General features: G+C 49.3%; 1 long non-coding RNA gene across 1 annotated transcript; it reads left to right on the top strand.

Moving 5' to 3' along the window:
* The first annotated feature begins 9,326 nt into the window (after positions 1-9,326).
* LOC124679391 lies at positions 9,327-12,570 on the top strand. The gene is made up of 7 exons (XR_006994967.1): positions 9,327-9,483; positions 9,742-9,816; positions 9,917-10,038; positions 10,498-10,629; positions 10,739-10,980; positions 11,245-11,356; positions 12,254-12,570. It is a non-coding gene; the product is annotated as an uncharacterized LOC124679391 (long non-coding RNA).
* The last annotated feature ends 7,697 nt before the right edge of the window (positions 12,571-20,267 follow it).

Below are 20,267 nucleotides of genomic sequence, written 5' to 3'. Positions count from 1 at the left end.
TTCCGCGTACCGGGGGAAACCCTAGGACTAGTCCGGGCAGCAGCGGCGTCTTCGTCGCTCCCTTGTTGAAGGTGCTACTTGGTATGCAGCGTCTCGGCGTGCTAGGAGCATGGTGGTACTTCTCCGGAGTGCGCAACGGTTGCGGGGTCATCCTCGTTTTCGTCAATCCGCCGGTGTCGGCATTAGTTTCTTTTTCTTTGTCTTTTCGTTTGGGCTTGGTTGTACTGCGACCCCAACTGTTTCGTTGCATCGGGTGGTTGCTATATTAATATAGCGGGGCGAAAGCTTATTTCGAGGAGAAATCATGCACTTAATGAACTTAAATACGTTTTACAAACAAAACTTCAAAATGATGTATATGTTGACTATTTTTGTCTCCTCAAAGTCCACTTTTATTATTTCCTAAAGGTATATTTTGCACAAAACATTATTGTGATATCCGGTTGCGAGGTTTTTTTTTTTAGAACATCCGGTTGCGAGGTTGTTGTGCGGCCGGTCAAGTACAATTAACGAAAGTGTTTATAAAAAAAAACCAGTTATCAATGGTTTTACATCCTACTACTCATATGTAAAATTGGGTTGATCATGTTCAGGTAGCTAGAAGGATGCGATTATTTTTCAGTGCGAACCATGATCTCCCGTTTCGGGACACTCACATGTTTTACTCTCTTTTCTACTAGATTTATTTTCATTGCATCAATCGAAGGCAAGAGAAAGGCCATAATCATCGAGTGACGTGTCATTGTGTTGCAGGGTTTTCGAGTTTCGGCTTCAAGAAACTTATCGACACCCACCGATAGCTTTAACTCATTTCAAAATAATTTCATCTCAAATGTAAATGCAGTTTGATACAATTTTGAATATAACTACTATGACAAAACGGTAACTTTTCAAGCAGCAATTAATGCTTGCGTTGGTCGGAACTGATCATAAGTATTTTCTCTGGATCGGCCATGCACGTAGTTTAAAAAATTGTTTTGACCATTATTTTAGTCAATAAAATATGAAATATATGTTATAAAAAATATATCATTGTAAAGCTTTTTCGAATATGAATCTAATGGTATGGATTTTGCAGACATAAAGTTACATTTTTTGATCAAATTAGTGCTCAAACTTTATCTTAAACTGCATGCGACGCATGTTAAACCGATCCGGAGGGAGTACTAACCATCTATATCCATCGAGCTTAGGCTGGTTTTCTAGCAAGGAGAACAAGCTAAGGTTAGCGTCACATCGTGTACTGACATAACTGTGACTTCTACTAGTGAGCTACCTTGCTAGTTAGTCAATTTTGCAAGCCAAATTTGACCATTTTAAAATCGGTAGCATGGCCAAAGCTGGAAAATTGGTATGTTACTTTTTGTGTAGATATCGATTGATATAAAATTGGTCGCAATTGGACACTACGCAATAGTTAGGATTGTTTTACCGAGATCGGGTGTTTTCGAAATTGCGAGACTTTATATGGGCAGAGAGAGAGAGATGTCTGGCATTGTCCCGCCCAGAATTTAGGGGTCTATGTCGCTCTATTCCCGCTCTTGGTTGCTTTCCCGCCGAAATCTTCGCCCAGGTGTTTTCCCGCCCAAATGTCGGGACACCGTTCCCATCGCGTCAGTTCTCCGAGACCAATCTTTCGTCACGGTTTTTTAGAATCTCAATGCAAATTTGTGTACAAGATTTGTTTAGCATTAAATTTACTCTAATCTCCTCTCTCATCCTTAATTAGCTGCCACATCAGCATTTTTGTGAGACCGATATGCATGATACTAGCTATGATACTAGCACTATGGCTAGCCTAAGGGATACCGGAGGAAGTTGACATAAAAACAATATGGATGCCATACTTCCTCGGACGATGTTAATACCTCCCTCTCGTCATTTTTAATGCTCTTCTCTTTATTTCTTCTCATATTTTAATCATATACGTATTTGATGAAGTTTTAAATGCAACAAGAATCACTTGATTCGGAGTTCGAAAGATGGGTCTAGAAAATGAGGGAGTAGTCCGGAGAACATAAAGTAATGGTATTCCAGAACTGTAGACGAGGAAAAGTCAGGTTTCCACCCAAACTTTGGAATGTTGTTATTCTTCGAGACTAATTTGTTATCTAGGCTTGGTTTCTCGCTCGTACTAACCATGCATGAATCAGACATTGATACTCTGGCCTGCCACCACGCACCACGTGCTAAGGCCATCTCCAGCGGGCCAACCCAAATCAGCGACCCAAACGGTTTGTTTCTATCCGTTTGGGTCGGCTTGCGGACAGTTTGGGGGTGGCTATCCATTTTGGTTGGGTGGTGCATCCAGCGGCCCGACCTAAAGTGCCACATAATCCCCGCCCGTTGTCAACGATGACGCTCTACCTCTAATGGCGATGGGACGCTAATGGTCGTCGCCGGCTTCCCGCACGCGCCGTTGATGATTCCCGCGCTTACGGTTGGTTCCCGTCCACAGCGGCTCTGGTTTCTCGCCCGCGCTTGTTTCCTGTTCCCACCACGACCGGAAAACTCCACGCGTCCGGCGACCATTTCCCACCCAAGACGACGGCTATAAGAACGCCCACCAGCGTGGCGACGACCACCACACCCAATCGACGCCAAAACACATGCCTCGCCGAAATATCGCCAACTGAGGTCGAGATCATGGTCATGGAGATGGCCCGCGTACATGCGGAGGACCAGGTGTCCGCCTTCGAAAACGAAGGCGACGTGGCACAACAAGCGCCCGTGGAGGTGGTCGAGGCGGCAGGCTTAGCATGCATTGCAACAGACGGAGCAAGCGGTGGCCAAGGAGGCCGCCGCGGTGGCCATGAGTGTCGAACGCCACGAGGCGGCCATGGCTCTCTTGGGGTCGGCGGCGCGGAATGCCGCCAACATTGGCGTGCAAGAGCGTTGATGCACATCGGCGATGACTAGGGAGGCAGCGGTAGTAGCGGTTGATGCCGCCGCAGCGAACGAGGCAACGGAAAAGGCGGCGCGCGACAAGGCCTACCACGCCGCCAACGATGCAGAGGAGGAGGAGGACCGTGTGGCGGAGGCGGCGGCCTTAGCTATGGCTTGGGGCCTCCTAGGCAAGGAGCAGGAGGAGGACGAGGACGAGGAGGACGATTGGTAGGTGCGCCGCTGCAAGAGACCTCGCCCGTCGGGACGAGGAATCGTCCCCGGCGAGGGCGGCGGCGGTAGTGTTGCGCGATGAGGCGCGGCTGGCTGTGGAGGCAGCTGCGGCAGAGGCGGACAGGTGGGCGCACTGGGCGGTCGAGCTCAACGCCGCCTTGGCCCACCGTCAGGATGAGCGGGAACAAGCACGCCATCGTCTCAGCGGCGACATCATTGACAACGTCCCGGAGTCTAGGAGCTTATGCACCATCGGCTTCGAGGGACCCGAGCCACGTCCTCTCCGTCTTCAACAACTCCGCACACATTTTTGTAGCTACCCAAGATTCGATGGCCAATCTAGTCTAATCAAGTCGCCTGTTCGGTGTTGTCCCCCCGCCGGCCTCGTCGTTGTGTGCCATCGTCGTTGGGTGCGTGAGTCTATATGTGTACCAGTGACTTATAGCACACATGTAATTATAGGCATGAAATGCCACTCCGGTCAAGGAAGATCTAGGAAAACTAGGGTGTCTAATGGCATTGTGTAGCTTTGGTTTTGATGGCCTATACTTTTCATTGCCGCAACCCAACCGCCTCCACTAGGATTTATCCCGCGGTCAAATACCTACTTCAACTGTCATGCCCTTCCCACCTTCACCGGCCTAATTAATGCATTCCCAGCCGCCATCGTATCTTCTTCGTTGTTGCGACAAGTCCGTCTCCACCATCCTAACTGCCTCCGCCTCCCCCACCCCCAATTGGCGTTGTTGCCTCGCCGCCGCCACCCCTATCCATCCATCTAGGCTTGCATGGCATTGATCTTCTCCCAACAGTGTGTCACGCTAGATCCAAAACCCTAAGTTTCAGGACATTGTTCCCATCATGGCAGTTATCTAAATCCACTACTTTTTTTTGTTATGCATAGGCCGCAACACACGTACTCTCTGCATGGTCCATGCAGGCCCAACTTCATGTTTCCCGCCAAAAGTTGTATTGTGTGCCCTATCTTTCGCATATGGTTTCCTATATGGCCAGTTCCGGCGACATTGGAAAGCTCTCATTAAGCTATGGCTCTCAAAGTTGCATGCATGCCAACAATTTGTAGTGCACATGGAATTATAGGCGTGAATGCCACTCTGACCAAGGAATATATTTAGGAAAGCTATGGTTACGGGGGAAGCTAGGGTTTCCATTGGCCGTACATAAAATAATGGTATTCCAACATGGATGCAATGTGGTCCCATGTGCATAGCGATGATTAGAATGCACATAAGAGGGTGATCATGAATGACATGCGTGTTCACGGGCGTGGGAACAAGGGCTACCAAAGGAAGGTTACACAAAAATAATATGGATGCCACCCTTCCCGGGAGATCGTTAATACCGAAGGAAGAAATTTAACTCCATCTACTCGGATGGGAGGCGAAACAACTAATGTGTTTTTTACATGATCATTAGGATTATATTTAGAAAATTAAACTATTAGTAATTAAGCTAGCTAAGAGCATCTCCATCAGTCCCCCCAAAGGCCACCCAAACGGCTTTGGAGGGTGCCAAATACAAAATCTTTCTCAGCCCCTCCCCCCAAAGCCCGTTTTCATCTGGCGCATGCCCTTTTTTTCATCGACCGGTGACCCCCAAGCCACACCCAACCTAAGGGAGGCGAGCCGGGGCGCGTGATGGAGCTAAAAAGCTGGTGGTCCAACGGTATTGGTGAGACAAGGTAAAATCCTCCCTCCACAATTTTCTCCCACATTTCCCCCACTACCCCCCAATTCCACGCACTGTCTCGCCCTTCCCGCCGTTTTCCTTCTCGCATTCGCTCGCCTCCTCACCGCATCAACCATTCAGAGTTGCCGTTGATGAAATGCGCCGACCCTCGCTCCAACGGCGTATCACTAAAGAAGACGAGGCATCCAAAGCAACGTTCACTCGACGTTAGCAACACCGACTGGACGACAGGCGTCGCTGGGTTTTGGTCTCGAGCGACCAACTTGTGGAGGATATCAAGGACAAGGTGTCGATGAAGAAGATCTTGTAGGGGGTTGCACCATCGCCACGCAACGGCCGGTACTGCTCTGGTCTTTGGGGGAGCCATCAAGCAATTCGTTGGCGACCATGGCGCTTGAAATCACACAACAAAGATTCAGAAACCATTATTATTACAATTGTGATACAATATGGGCATATACCATCGGTGTAAAGAAGAAAGTCCAATACAATACTTTTGAAGTGACACTTGCTTCACAAAGAGGACAATACCACATGAAGACTATGAACTTATAGTCAGAATATGGGTATATAATGTTGGTTTGGTGGCGAGGACGGGGTGGAAATCATTCCCCTTAGGCATGCTTCATAATATGGGTATGTAAAGGTGGTTTAAATAGGAAAATTCAACACACAACTTTAAATTGGCACTTGCTTCACAAAACCGACTATCCCACAAAAGATTCTAGACTATCCCGCAAGGCGGTGTGGTGTAGGAGCGGCATATGAAGGCGCGGCGGCACGGCGGTGCGGCGCCAGGATGCTTCGCGGCGTGATGGTGCGACGCACCTGCTCGAGGCAGGGGTGGGACCCGATCTAGGCTTGATCTGACTTTGATCACAAACAAGAATATTCCACATGAATATTAAATACTAAATGTGCAAAACTCCCATTTCGACGCCATCGGGCCCACTTTTTAAGAACTTTGCCTGTTTTAGGGGGGTTATATTTCTATGACCAGTTTGAACACAATCAGAGTGGAAGTTACATAGAATCACCACTTTTGATTAAAAGCTATGGGTCGACATCCTTGGGCATACCGAACAAAAGTGAGCTTGAAATCACATGACATGGAGTCATAAACCATTATTATTTCCAATTGGGCCATAATATGGGCATATTAGGGTGGTGTAAAGAAGAAAGTCAAACACACTACTTTCAAAGTGACACTTGCTTCACAAAGAGGACAATACCACGTGAAGATTGTGAATTTATAGTCCGATTATGGTCATATGAGGTTGGTTTGGTGGCGAAGTGAAATCGCGCGAGGAAGGATCAGAAATCGTGTCCCTTGGGCATGTGTCCTAATATGGGTATGAATATGAACTACTTCAAAAGATGCTAAGTTATTACAAAAGATGGATTGGTGGAGAAGTGGGAGTTTGTGGGGGGGGGGGATAAATAGAGAGAGAGAGAGATAGAGAGAGAGAGAAAGCAAGGAGAGAGTCGCCCCCACGCCACAGTCACAACATAGAGGATGGATTTCGATGAAAACATGGGGAGTAGATGTTGCGGTGGCTAGTCGGATAGGGGACACATGCAATCACGAGTAAAGATCGGAAATCTCCCCCCTCCTCAAGCATGTGTCCTAATATGGGTATGTAAGGGTGGTTTAAATAGGAAATCCTACCACTACACAACTTTGAAGAGGCACTAACTTCACAAAACGGACTATCCCACAGAAGATTGGAGACTTATAGTGCAAATTCCCACTTCGCCACCAACCCAACTCTTGTAACAACTTGTCCACTTTTGCAGTTGTTCATGTACATATAACATATTATAACATATAAATTGTAAATTCACATGGAATCACCACTTTTCGATGGAAAGCTAGGGACAGATGCCACAAGCCCCAGCGAATAGGGGGGCACATGAAATCATGTCAGGACATCTCTGTATCGGTCCCGTTGGTCATGTGTCATAATATGGGTGTGCAAAAGTAGTTTAAACAGGAAAAGTCATTACACAACTTTGATTTGGCACTCGCTTCACAAAACCGACTATCCCGCAAAAGATACTAGACTTATAGTGCAAAACTACCAATTTGAGACCACCGACCCTACTCTTGTAAAAACATGGCGTCCTTTTGGTTCGGTCTTGTTCCTATGACATATTATAACATAAAAATAGTAAAGTGACATGAAATCACCACTTTTAAGGAAAAATATGTGGTGTAGACATTGAGGGGTCTACCCGACAGAGGGATAGAGGGTCACATGAATGGTATATATTTTTAGAAATTATGCATGGTACTTTATTAAATTTATGCAGAAATAGATAAAATCTGTTTTTTTATCTTTTTTGTTTGATAAGATTTGTCCTCACAATGATAAACCCGTGATGTACCAATGTTGATGATTATTATTTCATGTGTATCATTCGTCATAATAACATTTCTATGCCACGTACTCCCTCTTAGTCACTAGTCACGCGCCCTAGTGTCCTGTCTCTCTTTCCCTTTCATAAACTTTACCATCTTTGACACATCTCTCTCCTACGGAACCTTCCACCCTTCACTCCTATCTCGACGGGAAGTCTCCCATTGTCGATGTGGCCTCCCGTCACCTCGGACAATCTTACCCTCCCACCGGTCACCGATTCACCACACATCTAGGTCCGCCGTTCTTCCTCCGCGCCCTGCTCCTCTCCTCTCCTCGCTACTCACCTCCCTCTTCCTCCGCCTACCAGTTGTCGCTGCCGCCTGATCCGTCGTCTTCTAACCCAGGTAACCTACTTTACTCAAAGTCCATTGGATCGATTTGTGGAGGGTGCTGATCCAAGTTTTAATCTGCTGCGCCCTGCAGGAACGTGCCCCTAGCACGTCGGCGCCTGAGATGAGCACCACCAGTGGAACCGCAGCGAAGCACGCCGGGATGACGCTGACGGACGCGGAGGCCAGCCCCAAGCGCGCGAGGAGCAACCACCATCCCTCCCTCTCGCCCTCGCCCCCCTCCAAGTCGCGGTTCCTGACGCCCTCGCCCTCTCTGTTGTCGGCTTATCTGGCGCGGACCCCATCCATGGGGCTTCCTAGCGTCGGCGCAGTGGCCAATGGTGGCGGCAGCATGCCGGGGTTCTTGGGGAGGAAGAGCAGGTACGTCCGCATGGACGACGTTCTGCCGTAGGAGCAGGAAGGGGTAGAAGATTCCGGCGGTGGTGACGGTGTTGTTAGATCCTCAGTGGAGCTATTAGAGTCTAGCATTTCAGCTGTAGAGCTTCTCCAAGCGTCGACTCGAGTGGTGACTCCTTGTTTTACGCAAGACTTGACATTGCCTTTATGTCGGTGACATGGTCATCATGCCGACACACGTCGCGCAATCTCGACTCCGTAGGTCCTCTCCACCTGCACGCTATGATTTCCCATGTTAAGATTTCCGCGCCTACCCGTGTTATCCCGGGACTTGTCGCGCCTTGATGTATTTTTTCCGTGGACCCTTTTGTGGATTTTTTATATCGTAAGTTATACCTACGTGAAAGTGTGATGGTGTGTGCGTATATATATGACACAGGTGCAAGTTTGTGACACGAAACACATATGATAATGAGATGCTACTACATGCATTCACATGCATAAGTGAATTGTAAGTCCGTATGCACACAAACTCGTGGAGCAAGACATAACCAAAATGAACGGATTTTCGGAACAAAATCTTTGTATGCCTGTTTTTTTGGATTTTCGACGCTGAAGTGGATATTTTAGGCTGAGAGAAAACACAAACTTCATGAGCCGTTGGATTGGAACAAAATGAATGGACGAGATGGAGTTGGGGAGCCGATGCCGCGGATCGAGGACCTGGCCGGGCGAATCTGCGGAACCAAAATTTTGCAACCCCGCGGAACCAAAATTTGAGTCAAGAGGCGCGAGACCAAATTGTGGTCACGGACCAAACCAAAACCAAAACCAAAACCAAAACCAATCGACCAAGTCCCATACTGTACGCCCAACCCAACGCCGATTCCTCCTCCACCCACCGCTTTCCTCAACCTCGTCGCCGGCCTAGATCCCGGCCAACTCCGGCCACTCCCTTGCCCGCCGACCACCGCCCCAGAACCCCCTCCTTCCCCTCTCTCTATTCCACCGAAGAGAACCACCAAATCGAACCCTAGCTCGGTATCCCGGCTGACGGCGCCATGGCGTCCATGGCGACGGCGGCGCCCGGAAGCGGGTGGCGGGCACCCGGATCGACGAACTGCATCACCGTGCGGTGCAGGTGCGCCGGGTAGCAAGCCCCGACCTTCAATGGTGGCGCTGGCGACCTCAGGGCCGGCCGCGCGCCGGCAACCGCGTCCCTGCGCTACGGACGGCTCCAGCGCCGGCCAGACCTCCTCCTCGTTGTTCCCCTTCATGGCCATCCTGCACCGCCGCCCTCGCGTCCGGCGGCAGCAGCCACGCCGTCTGTTCGTGGCGGGGGACAGAGGGCTAGAGCGGGAGGTGCTGACTGTCCTCGCAGAATGGGCTCGACCAGGACATGCTCGACGACGAGCTCGTCCAGCCTCGTCTCGAGGGAAACGTCCTCGAATCTTACCATGATGGCGCCCTGCAAGAAGAGACATGGCGACCTGTTCATCGGTGCTCCCTGGCTCTGTTACGGCGTCGACTACTGCAGGAGGAGCAAGGTGCGATTTACCTTCTAAGACAGCTTTTTTATGGTACTGCAGGGACAAAACAATGTTGAGATGAGCTTGGCGCTTAGATTTCCCATTGCCCACTCATGATTTTAGTAAAGGTCTCGATATATACCCTGTAGATTGACAATACAACTCCATATACATCTTCCTGGACAGTCCGTTCCATGTTGTTGCTGCTGAATCGATGCTTATGAAAAGATGATATTCTTTTTGCCAAATTATTGGCTGACTTGGAAATTGCTGCAGGGCCGCCTTGAGCATGGGAGTGAAGGAAGTGTTGCACCTCCATGGTTGCAGCAGCGACGAAGCAGTGTTGTGCAGGTAACTTAAATGACATGGGCTAGTCTTGTGGTGAGGTCCCGGACCTGGGAGTTGGGTAGCATTTAGTTGATCTCCATTTGATTCTCTGTTCACTTGGTAGGTAACTTTGGATTGTGTAATGCTTGTCTTCCCTGTGTTGGGGGACAGCCATTACTAGCAAGCAAGCAAGCAAGCTGGCATGCAGGCAGGCAATGGTGTCTTGTTTGTGTAACAATGGCCGAGGTGAGCTTGTGCTTCTTACCTTGTCTGAAGTTGGTGGTGTTGCTATGTTTGGAATGTTGAACCTGGAGCTGGAGTTGTTTGTATTTGAAATTTTTCAATAATGTTGCTGGGTTGTAATTGTTTGAGAGCTGACGGGGACTAGATCTCCATTTGTCTGTGTGGTCTTTGCAGCCGATGATTGTAGTAATGACATGTGTTGATAATAATTTCGAGTTTTTTGCTAGCTGTAGAACTGGACATTATAATTCGTTTGGTCCTACTTAGCATCATGCAGGGCAACTTGTGCTCATTTTTTCCAGTTTTGTTTGCTGCTTACTATGCAGTAGATGTATATGCACTAGCTACTATGTGCTTAATTTTTTTTTGATTTTGCTTGCTTCTTATTTATTTGTCCTTATTTGGTTTGATGGTTTACTGTTTGCTATGGACAGTAGTAATAACCTGTACGTTTTCTTTCAGGTTCAGAGCGCATCAGAGGAGGTGGAGCAAAGCGGTGGTACAGGGAGGTGGCCTCTGAGGAAAAAACATGATGAGTCACTGTGGTGAACATCATTGGCGAGACTTGCACAAGTGCACCACGTAGGCGCTCTGGTATCAGCTTTTCTTTCTATTTCTTTGTCTGAAACCTTGATTCATTCCTGTCTACGCATGCTAGCAACGGATTTGTGTTGATTGTGTGTGGTGATTTGATTTTGTTCAGGTTACCTTGCTGTTTCAGTGGTGTTGCGGTGATGGTGCTACCATTCGGTTGTATTCTGGTGGTGGAGGTGCCCTCAGCTGGTGCTGCGGTGGTGGTGCTGTGCCCTGGAGCTGCTGCCGGTGGTCCATGGAGCTCTGTGGCTGCTGCTGTCCTTGGACGACAACGATGATGCTGGGGCTGGGCTCCTGATGGTTGAACCCATGCTGCGACAAGGATGACTGAGGGCATGGACATGAATTCAGGTCATCATCTTGCACATTTTGTGTGTAAATTATTGCTTGCAGGCTGAAGTGTAGGCTAATATGCATTCAGAATCCAGAAAATTTGCATTAAAAATTTATCAACAGTTGTGCACTATGTGTGTAATGCTGCTACGGAATATGGCTTATTGTTCATTGATACCGGGCATATCCAGCTCTACCTTTCTATCATTCACTGCTTAGGCTACTGCCAATCGCCCTTTCTTTTGTGTAACATGTGAGGTGATGCTAACTTCAATTTTGTAGTTTCGTGTCTCTACATGAGGATCTGAAGGCCAGGTGCAGGAGCTTGTCCTCAAGGCCCATCGCGATTACCTCGACGTAGGCGGTCAGGAGATCGTCAACATCAGCAGCAAAGGTCTGCTCTTTTCTTCTCCTCTGGTTCAAGTAGTAGATAGTACATATTAAAGTGCTAGATTTGGTTCAAGTATTTTTTGCTGGATCATGAGTAAATGAATGGATGAAGAATACAAGTCTGTTTATTAGCCAATATAAACACACTTGAACTCTTTCCCAGCCAGCTTAGAAGAGCAATATATGCTCCTGTGGTGTTTAAAGAGCACTGCTATTTCGTTTGGTTAAAATGGCTTTTATCCAATATGGAGGCACCATCTCTGTTTGTTTTGCTGCCAGTGGGTTAATAAGATGCCTCAACGCACACAGCATTTTACCTCCGTTTTGCTGTAGCATATTTGTTATTGGTCTATCCAAGTTGTAGGTTTCATTTCCTCACTTTGCAATTGGTCAGTGTTGCAAGTGGACTGACTTGGATCCCTGGTATTTGTTGCAAATGGGCCTGATTGCTGTTGGTCTGTGTTTTGGTTCAAGCACTTACATGCATATATTGGTTCCTCTCAGGTTTCTCAGTCTTGTGTGAATTGCTCATTGTATTTACTGCCGTGTTATCAATGTGGATGTCTGAGAATTTGTAATAGGCCATTCTAAAGAATTTATTGACCTGCTGTAGCCGATACATTAGGTCCTTAGGTAAATTTTGTGTTGGCAACTGTGTATCATGGTTGTTCTATGTGCCAATGACCAGATGCGTTGTTTTGGCGAGTGTTCGGTTAATATGCATTTGACTGTTTTTTTGAGTCTTGTGTGTGCATGCCCTGCCAAGAAATTCAAGTGTGGATTTTATTTGCTGGGCTGTGTAGTTACCTTCATTGTTTTGAGTATTAACCGGTTGTTGTTGGAAATCTACAGAATTGGTTCACTGCCTAATGTAAAAGATGCTGTGTTGTTTGTGTTTCAGGTGAAGAAGAAGAAGATCGATTCTGCTATATTCTTCTACTTTCTGAATTTGTGCAACCCGCTTGGGGAGGGTGTTGGCGGACGCGCTTTGTGGCGGCATGTTGGGCTTCTTTTGGTAAAGCTGGTGGTGCTGCTGGCCGTTTAATTGGTTCCTGAATGATGTAGGTGGTGTGTCTTTTTTTTTCTCGATAAAGGATGCTTTATTACAGGCGGTGTGTCTTGTGTGTGCTATGAACCTGGTTACTAGTTGTGCTGCTGGAGTCTTATTTTGTAGGACTTGATCATGTGTTTAACTGTCAATGTTCAGTAATTGAGAAAGCTCATTGAGGTAGGGGTTGCGTTGGTTACTGGTATTTGATTCATGTGCTGGTGACATAGTGTTTATTTTCTTTTGCAAAGCAAATGTTGATTGATTGATGGATTTAGTAGAGCAGGCAGTAAGATGAGATGCATTTGCTGTTGTGTATATCTGGCTGGATGGCAGCTGAGTTGGTGTTGTGCGAATTGCTAGTTAAAAGCATTGGTGTAGATTAATTTGGAACCCACGTTGAGTGTATGAATAAGAGGTGAGCGATGCAGTAAAAAGCAGCTTTGGTTAAATAAAAGCAGCCTGTATATAATGATTACCTTGTATCCTGGGAGATGGAATCCAGTCGAGTCGAGAAAAGGAAGGCCTAGCAAGAATAGGGAGCTGATGGATCCAAAATTCTTTCCATGCGCGCTGTTAATAGTCGGACGCTAAATGTTTGTTTGGGAGAAGAAGAAAAAAAAAAAAAAGGAGAGAGGGAGAAATGCGGAGCGAGGGATTTCTTTTGTTTTGTTTTGGTTTGACCGCAGTAGCAGAGCCCCTCCGTGCTTCGGCCGCGACTCTCTCTGCTACTTTGACCGCGACAGCGACAGGTGCCTCCTCCAGCAAGAGCGACGTACGGAACGCCCAGGACGACCCGCCGAATACGACCGCAGACGTGAGGTGCTCCGGGCCTGCCAGGAAGAGATGTCGAGAGCACTACACAGAGATGCCTACTCCGGGCCCAACCGTCCTCTTTCTATCCAAATTGTTCTTCGGTGCGCGAATCCAACTGGCATCGTATTCGTAAGAATCCGAGCCGACTTCTTTCTTCACCAAATCAAGTCGACTTCTTCTTCGCACATAACAAAGAAAACACAACCAGAAATCGATACAGGCGCTGCTCTGCACAGAAAAATCGGCGGAGTTTTCTCGCAAAAAAAAAGGAAAAAATCGGCGGAGTTCATTCCTCTTGCTGAACAAGCTACTCTGCTGCCGTTCGTCCGGCTCTAGACGTGCGCGGGTGGTGTGTGCATTGTAAACTTCTATGGGAGGAACGATACCCTTGTTCGAGGGTTCGGTTACGTGTTATATTGGTGGAAAGAGCCTCCACCGTGGCTTGTACAGATTGGATACGTATCCAATTGGTGTACTACACCATATTGGATACATATCATTATACATGTCTAATACCCCCCCTTAATCTGAGCCGGACTAAGGTTCAGATTACGCTTAAACTCATCTAGTTTCTTAACACATAAAGGTTTGGTAAAACCATCGGCAATCTGATCCTTGCTAGAGATAAACCTAACATCAAGTTGCTTGCGAGCAACCCGTTCTCGAACAAAAAGAAATCTATCTCAATATGCTTGGTGCGTGCATGAAACACTCGGGTTTGCAGATAGATATGTAGCACCAAGATTGTCACACCATAGACTTGGACGTTCACGAAGAACCACACCAAGTTCACGAACAAGAGTTTCAAGCCAAATAAGTTCAGAAGTGGCATTGGCAAGAGCTTTGTATTCAGCCTCCGTGCTAGACCTGGAGACAGTAGGTTGCTTTCTGGCACTCCAGGAAATGAGATTAGGACCAAAGAAAATGGCAAATCCTCCAGTAGACCGTCTGTCATCAAGGTCACCAGCCCAGTCTGCATCTGAATACGCACTAAGTAATGTAGAGGGGGACTGCGAAAAGTGAGTCCAATAGTGCGAGTGCCATGAATATATCGAAGAATCCTCTTGACGAGCCGTCCAATGAGAAGTTGTAGGAGCATGAAGATACCGGCAAACCTTGTTTACCGAGAAGGAAATATCGAGGCCCGGTCGGGGTCGGATACTGAAGTGCACCAACAATGCTTCTGTACCTCGTAATGTCCTCAGAACCAAGAGGAGAACCATCATACAGTGTTAGCGTGTCTGTGGTGGATAGTGGTGTTGGACAAGGAGTACAGGAACTCATACCAACGCGATCCAATAAATCTGTAGCATATTTTTCTTGATTCAGAATAAGAGCACCAGACTTCCGATGAACTTCAAGACCCAAGAAAAAATGAAGATCACCAAGGTCCTTAAGAGCAAATTCCGAGCTCAAATGATGAAGAAGGGCGGAAATGGCTTGATCAGAGGAGCTTGTCACAATGATGTCATCAACATAAATAAGAATGAACATAGTGATACCTTGCTTGTCAAAAAGAAAAAGCGAAGTATCGGCCTTTGATGGAAAGAAACCAAGCATGCGAAGCTTGGAACTAAGGCGAGAGTACCATGCTCGAGGTGCTTGTTTAAGACCATATAACGCTTTGTCAAGCTTGCAAACATAGGTTGGGTTAGCGGAAGACTCAAAACCAGGTGGTTGTTTCATATAGACCTCCTCTTCCGAACACCATGTAGAAACGCGTTCTTTACATCTAGCTGCCGTAAACTCCATCCTCGGGAACCGATATAGAAAGAACAAGCCGAATGGTTGCAGCCTTGACAACAGGACTAAAGGTGTCTTCATAATCGATGCCATACCGCTGTTTGAAACCCTTGGCAACAAGACGTGCTTTATACCTGTCAATTGTACCATCCGCATTTTTCTTGATACGATAAACCCATTTGCAGTCAATAATATTGCGACGAGAGCTTGGAGGAACAAGGTGCCATGTGTGATTAGCAAGTAAAGCATCATATTCATCTTGCATGGCAAGCTTCCAACGTGCATCTGTAAGAGCCTCAGAGAGATTTCTTGGTTCTCCTGTAGATGTGAGTAAAGCATAGCGAATAGTACCATCGGTATATTTTTCGGTTGTCGTATACCTCGTTGGAGACGTGTTTGCACCCCAGTAGCGAGGAGGAGGCTGCACGTAAGATCCAGGCCGTGGAACCCGAACCAGGTCGTCGGGCGGAGCGGAGCTGCTACTGGTAGGTGTAGGCACCTGGTCGGGTGATGATGAGGGAGCAGAGTCTCCAGGCGACGTGGCGGACGCTCGTTGGAGCGGAGAGTCCACGGTCGGGGAGCCAGGGGACAGCTCCGGGGACCGCACAGCAGGGGAGGGAGCCGGCCCGGGAGACCGCGGCGACGTGGCGCTCGCAGACAGGTCAGGCGGAGGAGATTCCTCGCCACGCGCGAGAGGAGAGCGGGAGCGCGGCGACGGGACGCGTGCAGCGCGTCGACTGCCGCGCACAGGCGAATCTGAGGCAGGCGCATCAGGAGGGTGATCCAAGACAGATTCTGCAGCATTGGGATCGGCGCCAGCTGCTGTTGTTTCAGGTGCTTCGGCTGTAGCATTATTTGATGTGCTGTTTGCACTGTTTTCACCAGAATTTTGCCCGAAAACCGTGTTGTAACTCGCGGAGGATCAACAACAGGAACAATGTGCAAATATTGATCATTAGCATGCACACCCCTATCATCTGAAGCCAGTGATGGTGTAGTGTCTGGGAGGAGCATTATTTCTTCGCGGAGGCGACGACCAGCATTGGGATGAAGAGATGCAAACGGGAAGATATTTTCATCAAATACAACATCTCGAGAAATATAAACTCGCCCTGTGCTGACATCTAGACATTTTACTCCTTTATGACGGGGGCTATACCCAAGGAACACACAACGTTTGGAACGAAAGGAGAGTTTGTGTTTGTTGTATGGGCGGAGATTAGGCCAACATGCACAACCAAAGACACGTAGAGGCTCATAGTTGGGCTTGACTTGAAGAAGTTTTTCAGTGGGAGTGGAGAGATTGAGCACCTTTGTAGGAAGCAGATTTATGAGGAAGGTGGCAGTAATGAAAGCATCATCCCAGAACTTGAGTGGCATGGAGGCGTTGGCAAGTAAAGCAAGACCAACTTCAACAATATGACGGTGTTTACGCTCGGCGGAGCCATTTTGTTGATGGGCATGGGGACATGAAACATGATGAGCAATGCCAACGCGTTGAAAAAAGCCATTCAGTTTTTCATATTCACCACCCCAATCAGTTTGCATGGTGATAATTTTACGATTAAATTGGCGCTCAACATATTGTTGGAAATCAAGAAACACTTGATAAACATCAGAACGCTTCTTAAGCAAGTAGATCCAAGTAAATTTACTAAAATCATCGATGAAACTTACATAATATGCATGTTTGCCTACGAGAGAGAGGGCGGGACCCCATACATCGGAGAAAATCTGTTCCAAAGGAACTCGTAGAAACACTAGTGGATACGGGATATGGTAGCCGATGACTCTTGGCCTGTTGGCATGGATCACATATGTAAGAATTTATTTCGGAGAATATGAAAGATTATTCTTCCTAAGAACTTGCTGAACAATAAAAGAGGATGGATGCCCTAAACGACGATGCCACGTGGATGATGATGGCTTGATGGTGACTAGTGCATGCTTGGATGACCCCGACGAAACTGGAACAAGGGGATATAAGCCACCATGACAGGGACCTCTAAACACGACTTGCTTGGTTGCCTGATCCTTAATCAAGAAAAAGAAAGGGTGAATTTCAACAAAGGCATTATTGTCTAGGGCAATTTTATGTGCAGAAAGAAGACTCATAGAAGCATCTGGAACATGAAGAATATTACGAAGTTGGATAGAACTATGGGGGGTGTGCAATGTAGAATGACCAATATGAGCAATGTCCATACCTTGTCCACTAGCATTGTGAACTTGATCACGCCCTTGATATGTGTCATGGACACTGAGTTTGTTCAGCTGGCCTGTGACATGATGTGTAGCCCCTGTATCAATATACCAATTGGTATCGACGCCATATGCACCTTTGGTGTCCTTCGAGGTATCATCATCATCATTGTCATCCCCATAACGCCACCAACATTCATCGGCGGAGTGACCCTCTTTCTTACAGATTTGACAGAAGACCCCTTCCTGCCAAGGTGATGCAACACGTCCACGCTGGTCCTTGCGCCCCCCCTTTGGACGACGCCCTTGAGGTTGGGGCCGCGCCGGCTCTTGGCGTCCTTGAGGCTGTTGAGGCGGGCGAGGGGGTCTGTATTGGTTGGCTGGGGCATAGGGCGGATTTGGGAGGGGAAGAAGGGGAGGCTGGTAGGAGGGCGGGGGATAGTGGGATTGGTAGGGCATCATGGGAGGTTGATAGGGAGAATAAGGAGGTGTATAGGGCTGTTGTGGAGGGTTGTAGGGAGGTGTATATGGCTGCTGTGGAGGGTGATATGGGTGTGGCTGCGGCGAGGAATATCCATATGGCATAGGAGTAGGTGGTGGCCGAGGCTGCGCCTGACTTGGACGGCGAGGAGCAGCATTAACCGAAGACATGAACGAGGAGCCTGATGATTGTCCAGTAGAGAGCAACATAGTATCACGAGTCTCACAGGATAACAATTGGGAACACATGTCATTGAGAGAAGTGGATGGAACAGCATTGATAGCAGCCACAAGAGCATTGAAATTCCCATCGAGACCATTAAGGATATAGTCTTTCAACTCATCATCATCAACAGGCTTGCCAGCAGCAGCAAGTTCAGAGGCAAATCCCTTCATCTTGGTTATAAATTGTTGAGCGGTCATGTCCTGTTTCTTTGTGTTGGTAAGAGCACCGCGGAGAGTTGAAACCCGCGACTTGGATTGAGAGGTGTATAGTTCTTGAAGGGCACGCCAAACATCAGAGGCATGTGTACAGCCAAAAACATGAGGAAGAACTTCTTCGGAGAGAGAATTGACAAGAAAGCTGACCACCTGCTGATCGCGGGTGATCCAAGTATCATAGGCGAGGATTGGGGATGGACACCTTTTTCTTGTTTTCATCTTCGACCTCAAGAACCTCGGGCGGAGCAGAATCCGACCCGTCGAGTAGACCCATGGCACGGGCACCACGAAGGGTAGGGAGAACCCGAGCATGCCAATACGAAAGTTGGCACGGGTCAACTTGGTGGCCGGTGGCGCGCCGATGATGGCTGCAGCTGTTGTAGACGAAGAGGACGCCATGAAGGAGATCGGCGAAGAAGGGTTTAGGGTTGGGACGGTGTGGGATCTGTCGGGTTGGGGAGGTTTTGGGAGACCTGGAAGATAGCGAGCAGGGGGGATCAAGGAGAAGACCTGATGTCAACGTCCGGAGCTTGGAGTATCGTGGAGGAGACGACGGTGAGAGTAGATCACCGGCGGCGGCGGCTAGGAGGGAAGGGAGGGGCCTGATACCATGTAAACTTCTATGGGAGGAACGATACCCTTGTTCGAGGGTTCGGTTACGTGTTATATTGGTGGAAAGAGCCTCCACCGTGGCTTGTACAGATTGGATACGTATCCAATTGGTGTACTACACCATATTGGATACATATCATTATACATGTCTAATATGCATTAGGTGGCGGCGGAGCACCCGGAGCACGTCGAGGAACCCGACGACGCCCACCAGCTCCTCCTCATCGCCCAGCACCCAGACTTGCGTCACGCGGTGCGCGACGGCCTGCGCCATCACCGCCACCAGCGAGCTCCCCCGCCGGCACGAGATGGGTTCCCTCGCTGCCCGCCTCCCCTTCGACCATGAACCGTGCTTGCCTGTCGGCCTCCTGTTGTAGGCCGCCTTGTCGTCGTCGTCGTCCTCGGAGGAAGAGGAAAATGGGGAGGATGACGACGACACCGAAGACGGGGACGACAGGTCATCGTGGCCATCGAGGAGGTCGAGCATGCCGTGGAGGTTACGGCGGCGGAGGCGGGACCTGGCTACGCGGAGGGCGGCCTCTCGCGTCGCGGGGGCACCGTCGACGAAGGACGCCAGCTCGCCGGCCGAGAGCGCGGCAAAGGCGGCTGCCGCGAGGGACGGGTCGAGGGAGCAGAGCGTCGACGGCGAGATCTCGCCTTCGATGCGGCCGCCGGACACCACCGCGATGGAGGCGGTGCGGAGGAGCGGCGCGACGGCCGAGAGCGCGCTGTCGGTGGCCGCGACGGAGAGGGCCGGGCTGACGACGCCGAGGTCGGAGACGGAGCGCGAGGCGGTTGCGGAGAAGAGCGCCACGGAGCCGAGGAAGAAGCGCACCACGTCCTCCACCGTCAGCCAGCACATCCGGTTGTGGTGGATGGGCACCAGGAGGCAGTGCGCGCCACCCAGCAAGGCGTCCACCGCTTCCAGCACGCTGTACGACGGACACGACAAGTTCAATCAGATATCGTACACTTACGTGGAAGCCCAAGAGAGTGGCACGCGACGCGACTGTGCGACCGACCCGACCTGACGTGGGGCTGGACGCAGCGGACGGGCGGCGCGTTGGCGCCTGCGGCGGCCACCAGGAGGTCGGCGAGCGTCGCCTGGAGCGCAGCGGCTGGGGAGGCGAGGTTGCCGTCGGCGCAGAGGAAGAGGACCACGTCGGACATGCGCACTCTGCCGGCGACGGTTGTCGTCCCCTTGCCGTCCCACACGGCCACGCACGCGTCCGGGCCCTGGCCGTCGAGCTCGGCCACGGCGTGGGCGACGGTGGACGACGGCGGCAGCCACCGCAGCGCCGGCTTGCCGATGCAGAGGTCGGAGACGTCGTGCGTCAGGAGGAACCTCCCCGCCATGGATGCATGCAAGAATCAAGATGCCACACCCAGCGACCGACGGAGTGGGCGAGTGGCAAGCTAAGCTTCAGTGATGGATGGTCATGGAAGCAAAGGGAAAATGGTGTTGCTCACTGAGCTCACGCAGAGGGGGAGTATGTAGGAGTACTGCACAGAGTGCAGGACATGACATGACATGTTGTGTTTGGAGAGAATACATTTTGGCGCACGTCAGTTA

This window comes from Lolium rigidum, chromosome 7, assembly GCF_022539505.1.
Source record: "Lolium rigidum isolate FL_2022 chromosome 7, APGP_CSIRO_Lrig_0.1, whole genome shotgun sequence".
Classification (NCBI taxonomy): Eukaryota; Viridiplantae; Streptophyta; class Magnoliopsida; order Poales; family Poaceae; genus Lolium; species Lolium rigidum.
Note: the sequence above shows the minus strand (reverse complement) of the source record. Positions and strands in the feature narration are given on the sequence as shown.